Consider the following 24,590-nt stretch of genomic DNA (forward strand, 5'->3'; position numbering starts at 1 on the left):
TGGGGCTATTACTGATTCTTCCTTTTTTTCACTTTCCTTTTTTCCTATTCATTCTCTTTCCTCTATACCTATTCCAGTCAATCAACAAACATCAATTAAATGCTTGATCTGTGCTAAGCTCTGTGATAAGTGCTGAATATATAAAGAAAAAGAAAAAATAGTCTCTATTTCTATGATATGTAACTGAAACATATCTATATAATTTTTTGTTTGAACTTATGGAATAAGCTTTAAATTCTTTGTTCTTAATTTTAAAAACTTGTTAAATTTAATATTTTTGTTGTGAGAAAAACCACACCCTTAAAGAATTTTTGTCTTGCTTTATTTTAAATAAATTCTACAGGGGAAAAAAAGTACATCGTATTTGGTCTAGATTATCTTTTAACTGTTAAATAGTTAGCTAGCTAGTAGCAAAATGCCAGGTCATTGATTTGTTGATTTCTAAAGAATAGTTTCCTTAAATCATTACTTTTTGCTTTTTGTTTTCATGTTCATGGCAGGGTTTTCCTGAAATTAGGGCATTTCTTTATCATCTTTTTGAAAATATAAGTATTCTTCAGTTAACAAAATAGGATAATTTAAGTATATTCTTGCCTGGAGCCTGAGGAACTGAACTAAATGATTGGTTTTCTTTCCCTTTCAGTACTAAGATTTTAGACTCAAAAAAAAAAAAAGGTTTTTGTAAGAATTTAAAGTTCACTTGTGAACCTCTAGGCAGAGATAATTTCTTTTGGTTCCTTTATGTATCAATCATTTCCTGCCTCTTAGGACTAACAAAAGTAAGGCTTTGCTTTAACACCGTATTTATGAAGTGTTAATTAGTTGACACATTTACATATCAGAGACTAGTAAGGGAGGTCTCCTGTTATGTTTGTTCATTCATGGCAGGAAGTGTGACCCAAAAAGTTGGGAGGAAATGGATTTTAGCCCTCATCATTGTTTCTATGTAATAGTTGTATATTGTTAAAGAAATCAAAAGGTTAAAACCATAGGTTTTTTTTTTTTTTAATGTATTTGGTATAGGGGAGAGGTAACAGTTTGAAATAATACAATAGAAAAGTTCCACTTTTAATACTGGTTTTTGGGAAGCCAGGCACCATTTGCATTGTAGAATCTCCTGGCATGAAGTCAGGTTACCTGGATTCAAATTTTGCTTCTGACATAATCCATATAACCACAGGCAAGTCATTCAACCTCTCTAAACCTGAGCTTCTTCAGCATTTTTTAGGCACCTACTGTGTGCCAGGCACTGTGCTTAGTGCTTTACAAATATTATCTCATCTGATCCCAACAGTAGCTGTGGGAGGTAGTAGCTATTATTTTCTCCATTTCACAGATGTGGAAACTGAAGTGGGCAGAGATGACATGATTTACTCAGGGGCACATCACTAATAAGTGCTGGGGCACATGATTTAAACTAAGGGCTTTTTGCCTGCAGGTTCATTGCTCTCTTCACTGTACCACCTCATTGCTCTAGGAACACTGCCCTCATCTTTTGAGCTCTCCTAATGTGGAATGGGATGTCTCGGGGAAAAGTGAGTCCCCTTGCCCTTTCTTGCCTCAAGATTTTCAAACAAATTCTGTTTAATCACCCATCAGCTAGATTGTAGTAGAGATGCTCCTTAAGGACCAGGCACCAGATGGCCGCCAAGTTCTTTTACAACCTCTGGCCTTCTGTGATTCTGTGAAAGGCTGCATAGAAGAGGTAACATTTGAATAGGTTCTTAAAGGATGAATAGAGTTTGGAGCATGGATCTGTGTGTAGGGGAACAGTCTTCTGGGCTGAGAGAACAGGGAGAGCGAACCAAAAAGGCAGAAAGGTGAGCATGGCAAGAGCTCCCTAAGTGCCCTGGTCAGCAAGGAGAAAGGGAATCAGAAAGTTTGGCAAGGCCATCCTGAATGACTGAAAACTGAAGAAGGATTTTGAAGCCAGCTTAATACCAACCATTGTCGCCTGAGCTCAATCTGTTAAACACAAAAAAGAAGGCTGTTTCATAAGACCTTGAAACAGATGAATGCTAAATAGACTTATAAAATGAAAATGCTGTAGCATCAAATATTAATATTTTGCTAGCAGCAGGCAGCACAAATGTTAATGGCTGGCATGCATTTGAAGGCCTACTTAACTGTGAATTTTATTAGGACCATTTCTCAGAGCTGGAGTTATAAATGGGCTTATAAATGAGAAATCAGCCACCTCTCTAGGGAGCAGCAGGTTCTTTGAAATCTTAATTAACCAATCACACTGATCTTCTCTTCTTTCAGTTGCCAACATTCAGTTAAATGCTGAAAGAAACATTGTCCAGCTGGAGACAACTTAAGAACTAATGAGAACACCATTCTTTTACATTAAAAGAAATAAAACTAGAAATACAAAACAGAAGAATAGAAGAACTAATTCATTTTGCTTGTTTGAGCTTTTTTTTTAACCTTCCATATTAAAAAAATAATGAATGATTCTGGCTTGCATCTAAAGAAAGTGGAAGGGAGAATTAAGGGTAGACTTGCCAGCTGGCTCTTATAGAATAAAGCCCACTGTCATCAAATATGGTTCTTGAAGAACCACTTTATTTCATAGATAGGGCTCCAAATAGATCCACTCAATTTCTAGGGAAGATAAATAAGGTCTGCCAGAATAAAAATTAATATTTGCCTGCTAGGTGATTTGTCAGGAAAGAAATTAATCTTTCTCCTTGTCAATTGGTTCTCCACTCTGCTACTAAAATGCTTTTCCTCAGGAGCAAGTCTGACCATATTACTTCCTTGCTCAATAAACTCCAGTAGCTCCCTAATATGTCTAGGATCACTGAGAGTATTCACTCTCTGACATTTGAAGCCTTTTACAACCTATCTTCAACCTACATTCCACGTATATACACTACTCACCTAATACTCTACAGTTAAAGGTCAATCTGGCCTTTTTACTATTCCTCACACACAGCATTTTCTCCAATCCCTTTGTTTGCTAGCCTGGAATGTATTCCTCCTTACCTCCATCTGGTAGAATCTCTTATCTTCCTTCAGAGTTTTAACCCTCCCACTTTGAGCAAGGTAGGTCATTTAACCCTGAAAACAGTCTAATCCCACACTCAAACCTGGAGCCTTTCCAGCTTGGTCAGATCAATAAGATTTTATGCTCCACTAATATAGCTTTTAAGAATGCAATCTAAGTAGGATATAATGGAGGTCTGAAAAGCTGTATATTAATAACAGGTTATTTAGACCATATTTTTTGCACCTGGGTGATTAAGAAAAATTGAATGAATGAAAAATTCATTTATACATAGATAAATTAGTAACTTTTTAAGAAATGCACCTCTAATAATCTGGTTTTCCTCTATTTAACTTGAACTTTTAAAAGCTTGATCTGTTTAAAAGTCAGTTTTATGAGAAGCCCATTGGACTTTGTTTCTCTAGTTATTGTTTCGTCATTTTGGACTCTTCATGACCCCATTTGGGGTTTTCTTGGCAGATATTGGAGTGGTTTGCTATTTCCCTCTTTTCTTTTCACAGAGAGGAAATAGAGACAGTTAAGGGACTTTCCCAGTTAGTCAGTTTAGTGGTTAGTGGTGTTTGAAGCCAGACTTGAACTCAGGAAGATAATCTTCCTGAATCCCGGCTCAGGGCTCTATGTACTACCTAATACCTACTGCCCAGTCTTTAAATGTTTCATATGATCAATGCCATGTCAGGGAATAAGAGAGAAACACAAATAACTAAAATACAAAATATCTTAGTTTGGTATAGTGAAAAGAGTATAAGATTTAGATTTATTGGATTCAGATCCTGCCACTACCAATTACTATTCTCTTCTTAACTTTGGATAAATCACTTAATCTCTCTGGATATCAATCAGTTTTCTTGACTTCAAAATGAGGGATTTAGACCAGATGATTTCAGAGGTCCCTTCCGTCTCTGAATCCATGGCCCTTTCTTTTTGTTAAAACCTTAATTTCTGTCTTATAATTGTACTAAGGATTGATCCCAATGCAGAAAAGTGGTAAAGGCTGAACAAAATTGGGGTTAAGTGACTTTCTCAGAGTCACACAGCCAGGACATGTCCGAGGTCAAATTCAAATCTAGGACTTCCCCTCTGCAGGCCTGACATTCTATCCACTAAGCCACCTAATTGCCCCTGAATACCTGATCCCCTAAAAAGTGCATTCAAGATATGCTATGTGAAGTGTGGGAAAAGATTGTTACTAATGGGAGGAGGGGTTCAGGAATAGTTTCATGGAGGAATTGGAATTTTATTTGGCTCTTAAAAGATGGGATGTCATTTATTAAAGAGGGAAAAGATCAGTATTAAGGTTAATATTATCCTTTCCCTGTCTTTTTTGGCACCAAACCTAAAGATTTCCAATCCATCCAATGGAATTGAAAAAAAAAATCTTTGAATTTGAGGAAATAAAGCCACCAGATAAAAGTATGTGAATATTTTTTAAAAAATCAAATATGCCTTAATCTAGCTTCATTTTCTCAAAAATAGTAATCTAAAGTATAGCATCTGTGTTATACATTAGGAATCTCTACATTATGTAAATCTCTGACTCCATACATAAAGTATTTATATTAGATCCTACTTAGAAAATTAGAAACATTCCTTTCAATAGACTTTAACTTAGCATTTTAATGTTCTAAAAAGGTTCTTGAGAAGTGTGATTAAATTATTGAGGCTAATGACCTCACATACTTACTACAAATCCTAGGGTATCTAGTATAATGACAAGGTTTTGTTTTGGCTTTTTGGTATCTTTTGCTTTTCATTTATTTTTTTTAACATTAATATTTTAGAATTTTGAGTTCCAAATTATCTCCCTCCTTTAAGCCACAGAGAAGGCAAATATGATGCCCATTATACATATGAAATCATACAAAATATATTTCCATATTAACCATGTTGCAAAAAAAGGCAGGAAAAATAAAGAAAATTTAAAAAAGCATGTTTCAGTCTGTAGTCAGAGTCCACCACATCTTTCTTTGGAGATGGACAGTATTTGTCATGGTGAGTCCTTTGGAATTTTCTTGGATCAACAGTAACTAGGTTTTAGTATTTCTACGGGCATCACTAATTACCTTTATACTGAAGTAATTTTTGGACTATCAAGCATACCTGAACCCCTATGTGGGCTCAGTACCCTTAGCCCACATACCAACATTTCAGGGCAGTTCTGAGAAAGTACCTTTCCTTTGTGGTCCACTCCCACCTTGATTGCATCAGAAAGTCTGAGTCACCTTCTTAAAAACCAGAGATATGTCAGGATTCCAGTTTGATCTTTCTGAGTGGTTCAAATTACACTCAGCTCTAGAATGTTTCAGAACTTTTGAGGGATAGAAATGGGAGGGGCATGGCCATTTCTGCATACTTAATGCATCCTAATTTAGCCAGGAGTTGACTCTGGCTAAGGCAGGAAGTCTGGGACAGTTGTGCTTCCCCCAACTTTACTGAAGCTTACTGGTGCTCTTGGCAGCTGCCCAGGCTTGGAAAGGGACCTTATTTACAAATATTTCAATAGAATACAATACTGATAAAAGGGGATTTCTTTTCAGGCCCTTTCCTTGCTATGATTAATAAAGAGTTAAATAAGTCAGTGTTCTTACAATCACTCACGAGCCAAGAGAAGAGTGACTATAAAGTGACTTTCATATCAAACTCTTCTTTTATTTTTGATTCCTAAATCTTTGGAATTATATAGTACCTTATTATATTGCTATATAATTTTTGTCAATCATGAGAAAAAAGTTATATAAGCACTTCTGTGAGCCAAGATTTGGAGAAACTACTGAAAATGTTGTTTTTTATTTTTATTTTTTCCTTTTTGACAGAGCATTATAGGAAATGAAATTTTAGGACCACTTCTTTTGATCATACTCTCCTCTTTACTTAAAAAAATTCTGAAAGATATGCTTACAAGGAAGACCATACTAAAGGGAATATGAACCTCAAGTTTATATGAATTTCAAGTTTACTCTCTCTCCATTGACTATAGTGTAATTGACTTCTCTCATTGACCCCAAAGAAACCTGGTAGTTCTCTGGCCTAATGTCCAGCCTTAACTAGATACCCCTAAGATAATTTACGTTTTAGAATCTCTTACATCTGCCACGTTGAATATATGCTTATTTATAACTAATAAAAAGCAAGGGGTCCCCTTCTAAAAATTTTGATGAGGCTTTGACTCCTAGGATAAATTTAAAGAACTCTCTCATCCCCTAGATACAAAGTCTGTTCTTCCCTCCTCTTTGGCATTCAAAGATACCTTCTCCCAAACTATAATTCTATCCCTAAATCCCAATATAACCTTTTTTTTCTGTTTCCAGTGTGAAAGGATAGGATCAGGAGGCAGTAGTCTCCAGTTTGAAATGTGTTCCAATAACACCCTTTCACAGGTAGATAAAGAACATTTGTCCTACAGTTCCCCTTTAACACACTGATATTACTAGTGTCCAAAGTTCAATTCTTTTATGGCAGAATTTTGTCTTCCCCTGGTAAAGCTTTACTACAACACTAGAATAATATTTTCAAGCTCCATACTAGTTTGGTTTTGTATACTGATTTTCAGGTCACATTTTTTATGGGGCATGACTTCTTTCCATGTTAGCTGATGGGATTGTTTTGTTTGTTTTTGATTTGTGTCAAATGAAACACATTATACAGTAAATTAACTATCTTTAGCATTTTTGTGACTTATTTATGAGAAGGCAAATATTTTTCCTTTAATCATCTTTTGTGTCTTTTGGAACCTCAAACTAGCCTGTTATTTCTTAATTTGATCTTATTTTCCAGGTCATCAATTCAATTTCTTTGTGTCTCACAGACTTGGTATTCTCATTAACAGTAGTGTTTATCTGTTGTTATCTCCATGTCCTCATTTTCCCTTTCAGCCTCTTCTAGCCTTAGACCAAAGTTTTCAGATTCTATTCTTGGCTGAAAGAAAGCTTTTACACATATATGTTCATTTCTTACTAAGTCAATTTAGCAAAGCTTGAGAAGTCAATATGACTAGTTAATAGAGAATAGAGTTTCTTTTAAACCAAAGTACCAAGGACCTAATGACATATAGAGTCTGGGATAATTTCAACCATAATTATCATGTAGGAATCTTTGGGGCACAGTGAGGTAGCTGGTATACCACTTAAGTAGGGCAACAGAGTAATCTAAAACTAGTGATGAGGATCACATCCTAGTTGGGAATGTTCTAATATTAATTTCTATACAGATACATACAGTAGTTCTCAAGTACCTGAATCCCAAGCAAAAACAAAACAAAACAAGAACAAATTAGCTCTTTTATTCCTTAAACATTTTTTTTCTTAAATTAAACAAAATCTTTTTTCATCCTACCCATCTGCATGTATACTTTGTCTAAGTTTACCTGTGAAGAATCCAATTATCTATTCAATAAAATTTCCTTAGCTAGCTCCCCCTTCCTGTTCCTCTGTGGGAGAGAATCTCTAACATTACAGGAGCCCCCTTGTTCATTGAACAGTTATGTCCCCCTGAAGGTCAGGGAGCCACAAGCATCTCGACTCTTTGCATCTCTCAATTGAGCTACAAAGGGCAGTACACTTTCACACTGACCTAGTTATGTACTTAATACTTAATTTGTTTGTATCCCTGTCCTTAAACACAGTATCATTTTACTGTGCTAGTAATTAAAAACAAAATTGTTAACAGTAGCACCTCTTTTCAGTGGTAAGAGGATAGTGTGGATAATCTTGTCATAGGATGCTATCAGAGGCAGAATAAGTCTTGCTAATACTATGCTTGCCTGAGGACATATTCAAATCAGACTTTAAGTTCTATTTGTCAGGGGTGATGGGAACAGAATATGATATGGTTTCTGAAGTTCAATTACCTTGAATGACTTGGCAGGCCTCCTTAGTTTTCCTTTTCTGCTTATGGGAGAGAGTGGCATTACCAGTTGAGCTTGAAGACTTGCTTAGTTACAGAATACCTGGTCAGGAAAAGAAAGTATGAGACAGTTCACCTACCTGGAGTGATATATAGTAGTAGTCAATGGTGGGCTTTGATTATCAAGACGGATTCATTCTCATTTTCTGTGAATGTTCCTCTGTCTCTTTCTTTGTCCCTCTCTGTCTCTCTGTCTCTGTCTCTTCAGGGCTCTCCATCTTTTCACTTCCATCTACCACTACCTGTTCCATGACTTAAAAAACACCCACCTTGGTGCCTTCTCCCACAGTTTTTTAACTTACCTTAGTGGTCGGTGGAGGAACTAACATGTGGAAATGGAATTCTGACTCACCAATAGGGATTAACTATTTGGTTACTGGGGTCAAAATGATGGGAATCCTAAGGGGTAGTGACCATTCCCTTTTAGAATTTGTGATGGGGAAGCTGGGTGGTTTGGTGGATTGAGAGTCAGGTCTAGAGACAGGAGCTCCTGGGTTCAAATGTGACCTCAGACAGTTCCTAACTGTGTGACCCTGGGCAAGTCACTTAATCCCCATTGCTTAGCCTTTACAGCTCTTCTGCCTTGGAACCAATACACAGTATTGATTCTAAGAGAAAAGACAAGTTTAAAAAAAAAAGAAGAATTTGTGATAAAGGAAGGGAAAGGGATTCTGAGAAAACCTAGGTAGCACCAAATGGGACTTTAATCCATACTACATGAGATGTTAGTACCAGAGAGATGGAAGATTTTCAATAATAAAATTCTGAAGACATAAAGAAAAACCATTTTAATGATGGAGAAAAGTAGGATTTGACATGGATACACTGGGAACTCATCAAGTTATTTATATTTTTTAAAAAAGAAAGAAAAAATTATACTAAACATTGAAATAAGCTTACATGAAAGAGTGTCATGTCCCTGTCAAACTATATCCGGGAGGCTAAAGCTGGGCATGAGGTGAGATCAAGACAACAGAAAAGGGATTCATTTTTGTTTCCCTCAAACCTGAATTGAGAGAAATGGAAGACTGAAGAAAACATATTTTGCTTGGGCTGGGCAGAGTAAGGATAAAGGACAGTAGAAAGGAGGAGGAGCAAGTGCTTCTCAGGTCTTCTTTCCCTCCTTTTTTGCCCAAAGATTATGTCTTTTGCTCTAGAGATGATAGGACACTTGAAGAAAATAGTAAGAGAGCACCTTGATATTCTTGATGAATTTAAGTCATTTGGTCCAGATGAACTACATAATCTAATCCTCATAGAGTATCACTGTTTTTTTTTAATTTTCATTTTTTTAAACATTATTTTATTTGGTCATTTCCAAACACTATTCACTGGAAACAAAGATCATTTTCTTTTCTCTCCCCCCCCCCCCTTTCCCTCTCCCATAGGCGACGCACGATTCCACTGGTTATCACATGTGTTCCTGTTTCTAACCCATTTCCATGTTCTTGGTATTTGCATTAGAATGTTCATTTAGAGTCTCTCCTCAGTCCTATCACCTCCACCCCTGTAGTCAGGCAGTTGCTTTTCCTCGTTGTTTTTACTCCCACAATTTATCCTCTGCTTGTGGATAGTATTTTTTAGATCCCTGCAGATTATTCAGGGACATTGCATTGACACCAATGGAGAAGTCCATCACCTTCAATTGTACCACAATGTATCAGTCTCTGTGTACAATGTTTTCCTGGTTCTGCTCCTTTCGCTCTGCATCACTTCTTGGAGGTTGTTCCAGTCTCCATGGAATTCTCTACTTTATTATTCCTTTTAGCACAATAGTATTCCATCACCAACATATACCACAATTTGTTCAGCCATTCCCCAATTGATGGGCATCCCCTCATTTTCCAATTTTTGGCTACCACAAAGAGTGCAGCTATGAATATTCTTGTACAAGTCTTTTCCCTTATTATCTCTTTGGGGTACAAACCCAGCAGTGCTATAGCTGGATCAAAGGGTAGACAGTCTTTTATCACCCTTTGGGCATAGTTCCAAATTGCCCTCCAGAATGGTTGGATCAATTCACAACTCCACCAGCAATGAATTAATGTCCCTACTTTGCCACATCCCCTCCAGCATTCATTACTTTCCTTTGCTCATGTTAGCCAATCTGCTAGGTGTGAGGTGATACCTCAGAGTTATTTTGATTTGCATCTCTCTGATTATAAGAGATGTAGAGCACTTTTTCATGTGTTTATTAATAGTTTTGATTTCTTTATCTGAGAACTGCCTATCCATGTCCCTTGCCCATTTATCAATTGGAGAATGGCTTGATTTTTTGTACAATTGATTTAGTTCTTTGTATATTTGAGTAGTTAAACCTTTGTCAGAGGTTTTTATGAAGAGTGTTTCCCAATTTGTTGCTTCCCTTCTGATTTTAGTTACATTGGTTTTGTTTGTACAAAAACTTTTTAATTTGATGTATTCCAGATTATTTATTTTGCATTTTGTAACTCTTTCTAAGTCTTGCTTGGTTTTGAAGTCTTTCCCTTCCTAAAGGTCTGACATGTGTACTATTCTGTGTTCGCCTAATTTTCTTATAGTTTCCTTCTTTATGTTCAAGTCATTCACCCATTTTGAATTTATCTTGGTGTAGGGTGTGAAATGTTGGTCTAAACCTAATCTTTCCCACACTGTCCTCCAATTTTCCCAGCAGTTTTTATGAAATAGTGGATTTTTGTCCCAAAAGCTGGGATCTTTGGGTTAGTCATATACTGTCTTGCTGAGGTCACTTATCCCGAGTCTATTCCACTGATCCTCCTTTCTTTCTCTTAGCCAGTACCAGATTGTTTTGGTGACCGCTGCTTTATAATATAGTCTGAGATCTGGGACTGCAAGTCCCCTTTCCTTTGTATTTTTTTTTTCATTATTTCCCTGGATATCCTTGATCTTTTGTTCTTCCAAATGAACTTTGTTATAGTTTTTTCTAAATCAGTTAAAAAAATTTTTGGAAGTTCCATGGGTATGGCACTAAATAGATAGCTGAGTTTGGGTAGGATGGTCATTTTTATTATATTGGCTTGTCCTACCCATGAGCAGTTAATGTTTTTCCAATTGTTGAAGTCTAGTTTTAGTTGTGTGGAGAGTGTTTTGTAGTTGTGTTCATATAGTTCCTGTGTTTGTCTCGGGAGATAGATTCCTAAGTATTTTATTTTGTCTAAGGTAATTTTGAATGGGATTTTTCTTTCTAGTTCTTGCTGCTGAGCTGTGTTGGAGATATATAGATAAGCTGATGACTTATGTGGGTTTATTTTGTATCCTGCAACTTTGCTAAAGTTGTTGATTATTTCGATTAGCTTTTTGGTTGAATCTCTAGGATTCTTTAAGTAGACCATCATGTCATCTGCAAAGAGCGATAATTTGGTCTCCTCCTTGCCTATTTTGATGCCTTCAATTTCTTTTTCTTCTCTAATTGCTACTGCTAGTGTTTCTAATACAATGTCAAATAATAGAGGTGATAATAGGCATCCTTGTTTCACTCCTGATCTTAATGGGAATGGATTTAGTTTATCCCCATTGCAGATGATATTAGTTAATGGTTTTAGATATATACTGTTTATTATTATTAGGAATGACCCTTCTATTCCTATGCTTTCTAGTGTTTTTAATAGGAATGGGTGTTGTATTTTATCAAATGCTTTTTCTGCATCTATTGAAATAATCATGTGATTTTTGTTGGTTTGCTTGTTGATGTGGTCAATTATGTGGATGGTTTTCCTAATGTTGAACCAGCCCTGCATCCCTGGTATGAATCCTACTTGATCATGGTGAATGACCCTTCTGATCACTTGCTGGAGTCTTTTTGCTAGTATCCTATTTAAGATTTTTGCATCTATATTCATTAGGGAGATTGGTCTATAATTTTCTTTCTCTGTTTTTGGCCTGCCTGGCTTTGGAATTAGTTACCATGTTTGTGTCATAAAAGGAATTTGGTAGAACTCCCTCTTTGCTTATTATGTCAAATAGTTTGTATAGTATTGGAGTTAGCTGTTCTTTGAATGTTTGATAGAATTCACTGGTGAATCCATCAGGCCCTGGGGATTTTTTTCTTAGGAAGTTCTTTGATGGCCTGTTGGATTTCTTTTTCTGATATGGGATTATTTAAGAAATCTATTTCTTCTTCTATTAGTCTAGGCAATTTATATTTTTGAAAATATTCATCCATATCACCTAGGTTGGTATATTTATTGCCATATAGTTGGGCAAAGTAGTTTTTAATGATTGCCTTAATTTCCTCTTCATTGGAGGTGAGATCCCCTTTTCATCCTTGATGCTGTTGATTTGCCTTTCTTCTTTCCTTTTTTAAATTAGATTGACCAGTACTTTGTCTGTTTTTTCAAAGTACCAGCTTCTAGTCTTGTTTATTAGCTCAATAGTTCTATCACTTTCAATTTTATTAATTTCTCCCTTAATTTTTAGGATCTCTAGTTTGGTTTTCTTCTAGGGGTTTTTAATTTGTTTGTTCTCAAGTTTTTTTGATTTGCATTTCCAATTTCTTGATCTCTGTCCTCCCTAACTTGTTAATATATGCACTCAGGGATATGAATTTTCCTCTAAGTACTGCCTTGGCTGCATCCAATAAGGTTTGAAAGGATGTCTCGCCGTTGTCATTTTCCTCAACGAAATTATTAATTGTTTCTATGATTTCTTCTCTAACTGATTTTGGAGTATCATATTATTTAATTTCCAATTAATTTTTGATTTGGCTTTCCATGTACCCTTACTGATCAATATTTTTATTGCCTTGTAATCTGAAAAGGCTGTATTTATTATTTCTGCTTTTCTGCATTTGAGTGCCATGTTTCTGTGACCTAGTGTATGATCTATTTTTGTGAATGTGCCATGTGGTGCTGAAAGGAAGGTGTATTCCTTTTTGTCCCTATTTATTTTTCTCCATATGTCTATTAACTCTAATTTTTCTATTTCATTCACCTCTTATACCTCTTTCTTATTTATTTTTTGGTTTGATTTATCTAAATTTGATAGTGGTTGGTTCAAATCTCCCACTAATATGGTTTTATTGTCTATTTCCTCCTTCAATTCTCCTAGTTTCTCCATTAGAAATTTGGATGCTATACCATTTGGTGCATACATGTTGATTAGTGATATTTCCTCATTGTCTATACTCCCTTTTAACAGAATATATTTACCTTCCCTATCCCTTTTGATCAGGTCTATTTTTGCTTTGGCTTTGTCAGATGTCATGATTGCAACTCTTGCCTTCTTTCTATCAGTTGAGGCCCCAAAGGTCTTACTCCAACCTTTAATTCTAACCTTGTGAGTATCGACCCACCTCATATGTGTTTCTTGGAGACAACATATGGTAGGGTTTTGGGTTCTAATCCAATCTGCTATTTGTCTACGTTTTATGGGCGAGTTCATCCCATTCACGTTCAAAGTTATGATTGTCACTTGTGGATTCGCTGGCATTTTGATATCTTCTCCTAGTTCTGACCTTTCTTCTTTAGCTATATCCTTTTGAACCAGTGATTTCCCTAGTCCCCTCCCTTGATATGCTTCCCTTTCTAGCCCCTCCCTTTTTATGCTCCCTTCCCCCCCTCCTTCCCTCCCTTTTTATACTCCTTCCCCCCTCCCCCTCCTTAATTTTCCTTTCTTTCTTGTCCTGTTGGATAAGATAGAATTCAGGATCCCTCTGGATCTAGATGTTCTTCCCTCTCAGATTTGATTTTACTGAGAGTAAGGTTTAAGTAATTCCACTTCATGCTCTCTTCCTATCCTTCTCATATGAGAGTTCTTCCCCTCCCCTTCCCATGTGTATCTTTATATGGGAAAGATTATTCTATTAATTCCCCCATATTTCTTGAAGTAAATCTTAGTATTATTGATGGTTCCCCCCCTCCCTTTTCCTTTCTTTGCCCCCACTTTCCCCAAATCTTCTTAATGCCCCAATCTTTCCCTATGCATGTTTCTTCTAACTACTATTATGATGCATACAATTTTTGAGAGGTACACAAAACATTTTCCCCACATATTAATATATATAATTTGATATAAATGTAGTTCTTATAGAAGAGAGTTTGAGTTGAAGAAAAAGATAAGATTTATCTCCTTTTCCCTTTCTTTCATATTTACCTTTTCATGTTTCTCTTGCTTTCTGTGCTTGGATATCAAATTTTCCACTAAGTTCTGGTCTTTTCTGAGCAAATGCTTGGAAATCTTCTATTTTTTTGAATGCCCATACTTTCCCCTGGAAGTATATAGTCAGTTTTGCTGGGTAGTTGATTCTTGGTTGGAGACCCAGCTCTCTTGCCTTTCTAAATATTATTATTATTATTATTATTATTATTATTATTATTATTATTATTATTATTATTATTAGTGTATTAGCCGCTAAGTCATGTGTGATCCTTATGGGAGGCCCCCTATATCTGAAGCTCCTCTTCTTGGCTTCTTGTAGGATTTTCTCCTTTTCTTGGAAGCTCTTGAATTTGGCAATTATATTCCTGGGGGTTGTCTTTTGGGGATTTAGTATAGAGGGTGTTCTATGAATCTTTTCTATTTCTATTTTGCCCCCTTGCTCCAGAACGTGTGGGCAATTTTCTTCAATAATCTCCTTTAGAATAACATCGAGTTTATTGTTTATCTCTGGTTTTTCTGGGAGACCGATAATTTGGATGTTGTCTCTTCTTCCTTTCTTTTCCAAGTCTGTGACCTTTTCAGTGAGGTATTTTATGTTTTCTTCACATTCATTAATTTTTTGGCTTTGCTTTATTGATTCTTGCTGTTTTTATGATCTCGCTTTCTTCGAGTTGCTTAATTCTGGTCATTAGGGACTGGTTTTCCTTTTCAGCTTTGTCTGCCCTTCTGTTGGATGCTTCCCACTCTTTCTCTAATTGTGCAGTCTTATCTATCAGACTGCCGATCTCTTTCTCCCATTTTTCTTTCCAGAAGGTTTCCATCTTTTGGGTGAGCTCCAATTTGAGATCTTTCAGAGCTTGTTGATAGTTTCCTTTTTGGAAGATATGTTCTGATTTTTTTTTGGATTTAATCCTCATTCTCTTCTTTTCCTTGGGTACTCCCACCATAACAGTTTTCAATAGTCACCTTTTCCCCTTTCTTCCTGGAGGCTTGATTTTGGGCCATGTGAGCCATCCCTTTGGTGGTTTTATTCAACTTTCTTTTTTTGGTCTGGGGTCTGGGTGATGTGGGTGGGTTTTCTGTGAATTTAGGTTGCCCCAGACTAGTTCTTCCCAGTCTTCAAGGTTTCTTAGAGCACTTGGCCCCTGATCACAGCCAAACTGCCCAGGTGTTCAGCTCCTCCCAGATACTCAGCGCAACCACCCCAAGTACAGCTCTGCAGCCCCTGTGATCAGTGCAGGATTCTCCCATGAAACCGCCCTGAGATGTTGTTTCCTGGCAGCCCCCAGATCCCAAGGACCCTGGAGTGCCACCCCAGACAAAGATGTTCCCCACTCACTCGCTGTCTCAGCGAGTGCTCCGGTAGCTCACTCTGGTTTGGTGGGGGAGGTGGGGGAGGTGGGGGAGGGGAGGGCAGCTCAGTTCACGTTTCTGTGCAAGCTTTACCTCCTTCTTATTATAGTGTGGAAATGTTCAAACCCCACATACCTTCGCCTCTGTGGGGTACTGGGGAGTACTGGGGAGTCCTTCTGATCCTCCAGAGGTGATTTTTATGCTCCTTTGATGTAGTCTATTTCGTTCGGTGCCGGGGACAGGAAGCGTGTGGCGTCTACATTGCAGCCATGTTTACCTGGAAGTGCGAGTATCACTGTTAATGGTCCAATGAAGGTGGCATCTGGTCCTTGGGGAAGTAACCCAGTGATCTGTACTATTTTATATAATTTTTCAAGATCTTAGTGAAAAATATAAATGGCATACTGATACAATTTTTGGCTAATACGTATTTGGAAGGGACAAGTAACAAACAATGACAGTGATGGGATTCGAAGGGATCTTGGACTAGAATGTTGGTCTTTATTAAGATGAGATTCATTAGAAATGGATGGAATTCTAAATCTGAAGTATGAAATGAACTTTAGAAATACCAGATGATAGAAGAATTTGTAGCCTGCATTGTCTTAAAAAATGGGAGTTTTAGTGAACTTCAAGTTCATTATGAGTCTGTAATATATATCAGATGGTGCAGTGGATATAGTGCTTGGCCTGGGTCAGGAAGACCTGAAAATTTCAAATCCATCTGGAAACACTATTGATAGGACAGTAGGTAGGTCATTTAACTCAGTTTGCCATAGTTTTTTTCATCTGTAAAGTGAGCTAGATGAGGAAAGGGCAAAGCACTCCAATATTATGGAGTGACCAAATAGGATCATGAAGAGTTGGACACAACTGAAACAACTCAAAAACAATAATAGCAGCAATAATTGTGGCAGTCAAAAAGAGTTAATGTAGTCTCGGGCTGCATTAAGGAGGCATTTCTTCCAGCAACAGGGGGATAACAATCTGTGGAATTCTACTTTCATCAGACTTCATCTGAAATAGTGTGTCAAGTTCTAGGCCTCATAGGTTAAGAAGGGCATTGATTAATTGAAGAATTTGTGGAAGAGGGCAAGCAAATGGTGAAGAAATTTGTTTCCCATATGAAGAATGGGTTGAAGTATCTGAGTATATTAAATTGGAGAAGAGAAGACTCAGAGAGGACATGTTAGCTATTTTCATATATCTGGGAGGGCAGTCTGGAAGTTCAGTTTGGAATTGGAATACAATGGGAAATTCATTAACGTAAGTGAGATTGCTTTACCACAGAAGGGAAAGGATATTTTGGCAAAGACATATCATTGATTAAGGTGGGCACAACTTATCAACTTCCTCATTGGTTATGTTGTGTACCACTGGTCAGAAACCTGAGCAACTCTTTCCTCTTACTGAGGTCTGGCTTTTGGACTTGGTCTACCAAGATTTAAATCTTGACTTTTCCACTTAATAGCTGTATGACCTTGGATAAATCTCTCAAACCTCTATGGCCCTTGATTCCTCATTTGTAAAATGAGAGTGTTGGAAGGCATGACAATTTCTCTTTGAGTTCAAAACCTATCAGCCTATTGTAGCATAACAAATATTCTTACTGGGTACAAGGGACAATTGATGACAGAGGAAAGGGTGACTATTGCATAGTAGACAGACCTTCCTGTTTCTGCTGTGCCTAAAATTATATTATTATAACTGTATTAAGTTCCAGAATTATTAGGGAAAACATAAAATAGGTGTTTTTTAATCCTTCTTTGCTTATATAGCATAATAATTTTTCCAGATCAAGTAGTAGAACTAAGTAATGCTGAATCTCTGCTATCTTGCTTTATAAATTTTGAAGAATCATAATTAGGATTTAGTCCTGTATCTTTTAGTTATTTATTATGCTATCAAAAACAAATCAGGGTTTTAATACAAAGTATTATAATTGAGAAGTCTCGAATAGGAAAGAAATGGTCTAATTTGTGCTTATTTCAGCCTCAATGTAGTTAACTACTTCAGGCTATTTCAGTGAACAAAAAATGTTACCCCCATGAAGTGCTATATATTAATATGTGAGGAAAAGAATGAATGCCAGTTTTTGAAAGATTCCTGTTTGTTTCCAGTAGAAAGTTGTTCATATGAATTATGTAGTTCATCTAATACTAATGGGAAGAAGGTTAATTGAAGAACAGCAGAACATTTGCACACACCTCAGTGTTTAAAGATTGTTTTGATATGAGGTTAACAACTACCAGGTAATATTCTCAAGAAATATGCACTTTAGAAGAGTCTTGAGGATGATAAAATTTTCTTAAAGGTAGCATTAGAATTTCAATTACTAATAGCTGTCTTAGACTCAAGTTTGCCATTTCATTTTCAATAGTTTATGTAAAATTAATGCCAGATTTTCTTTTCTGACTTTGAGACCATTATTCAATTTGAAGTCACACCAGAAAATAATTTACAGTTAATACTTTATCAGTAGAGAGCATAAGCTCTGGCAAGTCCTGCAAAACTGGAAAAAATTCAAGGTTGGGCCCACTGAAAAGTCTATGATCTAAATACTAGCCTGACTACATTCAGAAATGTGTATCACCACATTGTATCCCTCTAGTGATATTTCAAAATCTTGAAGTGTCAGAGTTTTATTTTCATTTTTTTTAATTTATAGAAAAAAAACAAAAATATCTGTTTTGCTTGGTAACAACATAGATTATCCAAATCAACTGATAAACACTTATTAAGTGCCTACTATGTTCCAGCCACTGAGAAACACAAAAAGCATTATCAAGATTAAAGTAAGAGGAAACCTCCAGTCTGTTATATAGACTCTTGGGAGGATGTGTGGTATACAATGGAGGAGCATTCCACATGATGAAGACAGTACATAGAGATCAGATAGAAGAGAGGGTAAAATATGCACCGTGGCATAGTGTGACATTGGTCAGGAAGTAGTAAAGTTGTGATCAGTGTAGTTTATAGTTTCAGATGAATAAAACTTACATGTTAATAGAGATGTATTTGTTATGAAGAGTAGAATATAACTCTTTCCTTGTTCAAATAAGAGCAATTCAATAAATAATTATGGGAGGCAGCTAGGTAACATAGTATCAGGTCTGGAAGTGAAAGGACAGAGGTTAAAATCTGGCCCTAGACACTTTCTAACTGTGTGGTCTAGCTGGGCAAATCACTTTACCCCAATTGCCTAACCCTTGTTGCTCTTCTGTCTTAGAACTGATACTAAGAAAGAAGGTAAGAATTTTTAAATAAATAAACAAATAAATAAGTAATGACCTAAATATGCAAGTCTCTCTTTTGGGAAGGTGAAACAAAGGTGAATTTAAGAATTGGACCTTTTTCTTAAAAAGCTTGCAATTTAATTAGAAGAAAAGTATAAAGAAAATGATATGACAAGTGCCTAAATAATAGTAGTGAAAACAAAAGCTCCAATATGAGTGAGAGTAACAATACTGCAGCATTTAAAAATATATTTTCTATAGACTGTTTTGGCATTCATATCCAAATGTAAATTACCACACATCCCAAGAGTTTCCTGTAACATTGAAATTATTAAAATGTGTCTGAGAAGGGAGCAGTCTGCCATTCCCTTTTTTCCTTAATGGGGAGAACTGTCTGTTATGAACTACCTTGTCCCTTGGTGGACCCTATAAGCTAGTCAGATAAAATATATCTCTCTGAATATACAAATTGTTTTCTTTTTTATAAAGTTTCCATGCCATAGATCTGCTGCAGTTTTTTGGATGGGATCATATGTGTGGGTACAAAGAATAACCAGTAGATAGGTTATATAGACCGTTAAAGTCTTTTAACTTAGCTATTCTCAGCAACACATTGATCTTGGACAATTCTGAAGGTCATATGACTAAAGACCTCCAGAGAAAGAACTGTTGGAGTCAGAAGCAGATCAAAGCAGTCTATTTTTTACATTTGTTTATTTACTGTTTTATTTGGAGGTTTAGGTTTTATATGAGTCGTCTTTTATAAAAATGACCAATATGAAAGTAAGTTTTACATGATAATACATGTATAACTCAGATCAAATTGCTTACCATCTGGGGGAGTGGAAAGGGAGGGAGAAAAACAATTTAGATCTTATAATTTTGGAAAAGATATGTGGAAAATTGTTATTATAGGGAATTGGGAAAATAAGATTTTTTAATAAAAAGTCTTTTATCAGCTGTAATATCAGTTTATTTTTAAAATCTTAGTTAATGTAAGAGGGAAGAAATTTTTTTTTGGTGTAGAAAATAAAATGGCTAGAAAATAAGAAAGAAAAGAGGGCTACTTCTTTGATTGCTTTGAATGGATTGTTAACAATGGAATCAGTCATGAACCAAGTTTTTTCTTTTTGAAATTCACTCTTCTTTTAAAATACTTGGTAGATGTTCATTTTCTTCTCCATTTATTCCTTTCAAGCTTGGAACTCCTGCTTTGGGACTCTTCTTTCTTGGTTGGTGGTTGACTCACTCACCAAATGTAGCTTTGACTTCAGCCATTCTCCTGCCATCTTTCAACAGCCATCATATTGATACATTCCCTATCCTCTTCTTTTACAGGTGTAGAACCATACTCAGACTGATTCTGTCATTACTTCTGGAAGGGATGTGTCAGTTAGCTCCCCAGTGTCTCCACTCACCTGGCTCAAATCCTTGTAATTTTCTTGCTTCAAATGTCCTTCCTTGGGCACCATTACACTGTGTGTGTTTTCTATCCCTATTGAAATATAAGCTCAGTGATCAATAATTAGGTAATGTATGAACCTGCTCCTCCATCTTTGAGTATATGTATTTTCAATATATGAACAAGAACAAGTGCCAGATACTATGGTGCTGGAACATCTTTGGGAAACACTGTTTGGGACCACCTCAGATGGCTGTCTGAAGAGGCTGTTTTTGCACCCAGTTCTTTTAGAATTTTGCCAGGTGTGGCTGCTTTTGTAATGGTCTCTTTAAGAACAAGTTTTCTTCTATGGCTCTGGGAGGGTCTTGCTACTTTTTGTTTTCTCCCCGTTGACAGTTACTTTAGAGGCCTACATTGTTCTCTTCTCTCTTTTGTTCGACCTTTGAGTCAATACTTTGACTTTCAGAGCATTGCTAGCAATTTGCATATAATGCCCAGAAAGAAGATTATTTCTAATATGATTTATTTGAGAAGACAGGGATGGTTTTTGCTTCAGTATTTCTCCAATTATGTTCAAATTTTTACCCATAATTCAAAGAATAAAAACTGGCAATGTTTCAAGGTTTTTCTGTTGTTGTTTTCAACTAATGTTTTTTGTAGCATGCTTGAAACAAGAAGCTGCTTTTACATTTTCTTCTTTCCCTTTTGCAAACATCAAGGCTGACTAAATCAGATCTGCTCTTGTAAACCCATCTGTTTTGTAAGGAACTGCAAGCTGACTTGCTGGTAATGTTTCAGCATAGATCTGACACCAATATGGAAGTAAAGGAGGGGTCCCTGTGGAGTTCAAATCAAAAGCATGTTCTAAAGGTCAGATTCTTAAAGGCTTGAGATTCACTATCAGCTGACCAGTTGTGGCTAATAATAACTTGTCAATGATAATCTTTATATACTAACAGTGTGGCACAGGATGTGTTAAGTTGAAGTATTTATTTGTCATAGCATTTAAAGGGAGAAGGAAGCCTAGAAGGCATTAAATCTTAATGTGGTATAAGAATAACTTTAATCTTTTAAGGTATAAAGTCCAGAGGAGTAGTTTGACTTTTTTAATGTAAAAAAATAGACCCCGGACTTGAATTCAATTCTTATCTTGCTGTCTAGTGCTTGTATGCCTGATATAAATGCTCATTGCTGCTAATGCATTTGGTAAATAAAAATGCTTTTGGTGTTATTTTGAAAACAGAACAAAGAAAAGGATAGTTAAATGAGTAGAGAAGAAGTACAATGCAATGGTGGAAGGGCATTGACTCTGGATTCAAATTATTACTAACATTTACTACCTGTATGTCTTTAGATAGATTTGGTCACTTTCAGTCTGACCGTTTCTGAATTTACAGCTAGTTCTAGAGATATGGGATCTTTTAATTATTCTTTGGAAAGTTGCTTTTAAACTCCATCTATTTGGTCATATGTGAAAAGTTATCGCCAATTGAGCACTTTGCCATTTTGCTGACAATATAGAACTAATCATATCAAAAGCAATAAGTTGTAGTCATCCAGATTTCTCTTTGCAATCCTTGCTGATACTTCAGTGCTTTCCATTTCCCCCCTTCATAATAAGTAAGTAGGTGATTCTTTCCAAGTGTCACAAAAACTCCAAAAGAAGATGAATTATTATAAGCATGTCAGTAGTATAAATTCTTGAAGGACAGATAATGTAATACTTGGAATAGTAGAACTAGAAATTGAATTCACTTCTAAAATGATCAAAAGTAAATTGAGGTGCTTGTCATACATTATAGAAAGTGGGATTTAACTAATCTTCACTGCAGTCTCAGTTCTCTTTTCTGTTGGAACATAGATTTTATCACTCTTCAGATTGGTCTTTTTTTTAAAGAATAGATTTATTCTTTTTCTTCAAAACTTTGGAAATAAAAAAGAAATAAAGTCTTCATAGAATGTGTTTGATTTCTGAGAATGATATATGGATTCTTTATTCTTGGGAAAAAAGCAGAATTCAACTCTCATGTAATTTTTGTCTCAGAAAGGCTCCAGGAAACAGAGCAGAGCCCCTAAAGCCTTCCTTGTTTTCCTGTAATTTAACTGGATGGTGGTAACTAATAAGGGCCCCTGGTTTCAAAAAATGATGATGGTAGTGGTCCCTCTTTCCTTCCTTTTTTTCCAGAATCATGACCAACATTGAACTTTAACCCTTAAAAGCAGAATTCAGGACAGCAACTTGACCATTGACAAATATGGTCTCACTTTAGCCCCATGGCTTCTATTATTAATCCTCTTTTTTTTTTTTAATTTGTGTATACATAGTTACTTAAAAAATTTTTATTTTGTTGATTGAGCATTTTTTCCCTCCCTTCCACCATCATTAGAAAAAAAAAAGAAAGAAACAAAATTTGCATGCCACCTTTTTATATGGAATATGTCTTTCCATGTTTGGGGTAGAGTGGGGAATGCAGGGCAAAAATTATTTTTCAAGAAATTTGGGAATTTTAAGCCGTGTAAAATCTTCAGAAAGATTTTAAGATATCTAGGTATCATTTGATTTCTGCCTAATATCATTAGTGCATACAACTTTGCTTTAGGTCTAGGAGGCTTCCACATGTTAAATTTTTTTCCCCTCTCAATGGGTTGTTTTATATATATATATATATATATATATATATATATATATATACATATTGTATATATGTGTATATATATACACACATATATACACATATATACACATATATATACACACATATATATACACATTGGGTTGTTATATACATATATATATATATATATACACACAACAACAACAATAGTTGGCATTTCTTGAGTACTTTGAGGTTTTCAGAGCTCTTTATTCACATGATCTCATTGGAGCAGGTAGTTCACAGGTCATAACAAGATTCATTTATCTATTCTATAAAAGAGAAATAAACTTCTGATATTCAGAGTGGTAGCAGAGGAGAGAATAATCATTTTGAAGGAACATCATCCTTAGGGTTTTTGAGGGTCAATGGAACCCAGCTGATGTGGTCTATGGAGGAGGCAAGTTCTGAAGCATTAAGTTTCTAATTCTTCTTCTTGATTCTTATGGGTATCACAGGATGATTTTTAAAAATGTCATGTGATGTCGATTTGACAGAGAAGTAGCCTAGATTCAAAACCAGGTTCTTTGACTCCAACTTCGTCTTAATTGCTACTATTAGTCCACTTCTTGAACTTTTATAAATAACAGGTATCCCAATGGGTAGAATAATAAACTTGGAGTCAGGAAGAATCTGAACTCACACACTAGCTTTTGTGACCCTGCCCAAGTTACCTTGACCTTTTGTGCCTGAGTTTCCTCATCTGTAAAATGGGAATAATAATGCCTACCCTTCCTTAGTTTTTGTAAGGATAGAATTAGGTATTTATAAAACATTTTGGAAATTCTAAAGCTCTCTATAAATGTTATTATTGTTATTATTATTCTGAGTGTGTTATACTGTTTAACCTTCATTTTCATTAAAAATATTCTTAAGCAGTATAGCTAAAAGGCTTATCTAGTTTGCCAAATTGAAATAGAGAAAGGAATAGAAAAACAAGAGTTTAAATTGTACTTGTTCTAACTTCAGTGAAGTTCCAGGGATTATTCCTGGAGCAGCTGACTATGTGGAAAAATATATATAAATATCCAGATATAAGGAGTCTTAAAAAGTCAACCTTAAAGGGGAAATATAGTCAAGAGTAGTTTGATTTGCTGATTTATAAGAGGCCTTCAATAGTCTAAGTTCCTACAGATTTTTAGATATTTGTTTCTACCATCTAAGAGGGCCAGGAAAATACCCATGATGCCATATTCTCCAGGATCTTTATAGACCATTTCTGCTATTCTCTGATAAAAATTTATCCTTCAGGCTACTGCTTCCTGGTAGAGAGCCACTTTGGGTAAATAATGTTTTCTTTCATCAGCTTTTCAGACCATATGTAAATGAAGGTTTTTATTGTGGAAGAGATCTTCTTTCCCCTACTAAGAAAAACCAGGGCAATAAAAACTTGATCCTGCCTTTCTGAAAACTCATTTCCCATACTTAGGGCTTATACTGTATCAGATAAAACAAAGATTGAATACTCAAGCACTCTTCTTTTAAAATGAAAATTACTTCATGGTTACTTCTCTAAAGCCATTTTTATTTCCTTCAGTGGGTTCTTCCTTTTTCTCTTGCAAGTAGAAATTCATTTTGTTTTTCATTGCACTAGTTGAGGCAACTAAAAAGCCATTTGACTTTGGTTCTGACTTTGGCAAGTCAGAAGAGGTATTTTTTCCCCTATCTACTTCTGTAAGCCAACAGAATTTCCTTAGAAGTTATTTGCAATATTTTGGGTACTTTCTGACAAATATAGAGCCTTAGTCTATTTCCTTTTCCCCACAAAATATTATAAGACCTAATTACCACCCAGCATGAAGTAGAAGCTGAGTTGAAAAGGGATAGGAAGAGAAGATGTTGGCTTAACTCATAGTTGATCAGCTATCCCTATCTTTTCTTGATCTTCTGGGCAAGAGAGAATAAGAATTAAGATTTATTGAAGAAATGCACAT

General features: G+C 35.8%; 1 protein-coding gene across 5 annotated transcripts in view; it reads left to right on the forward strand.

Moving 5' to 3' along the window:
* Positions 1-24,590, forward strand: part of RABGAP1L (RAB GTPase activating protein 1 like) — a 705,349-nt gene that overhangs the window by 388,446 nt on the left and 292,313 nt on the right. The window lies entirely within an intron of this gene.

The sequence above is a fragment of the Monodelphis domestica genome, chromosome 2 (genome assembly GCF_027887165.1).
Source record: "Monodelphis domestica isolate mMonDom1 chromosome 2, mMonDom1.pri, whole genome shotgun sequence".
Classification (NCBI taxonomy): Eukaryota; Metazoa; Chordata; class Mammalia; order Didelphimorphia; family Didelphidae; genus Monodelphis; species Monodelphis domestica.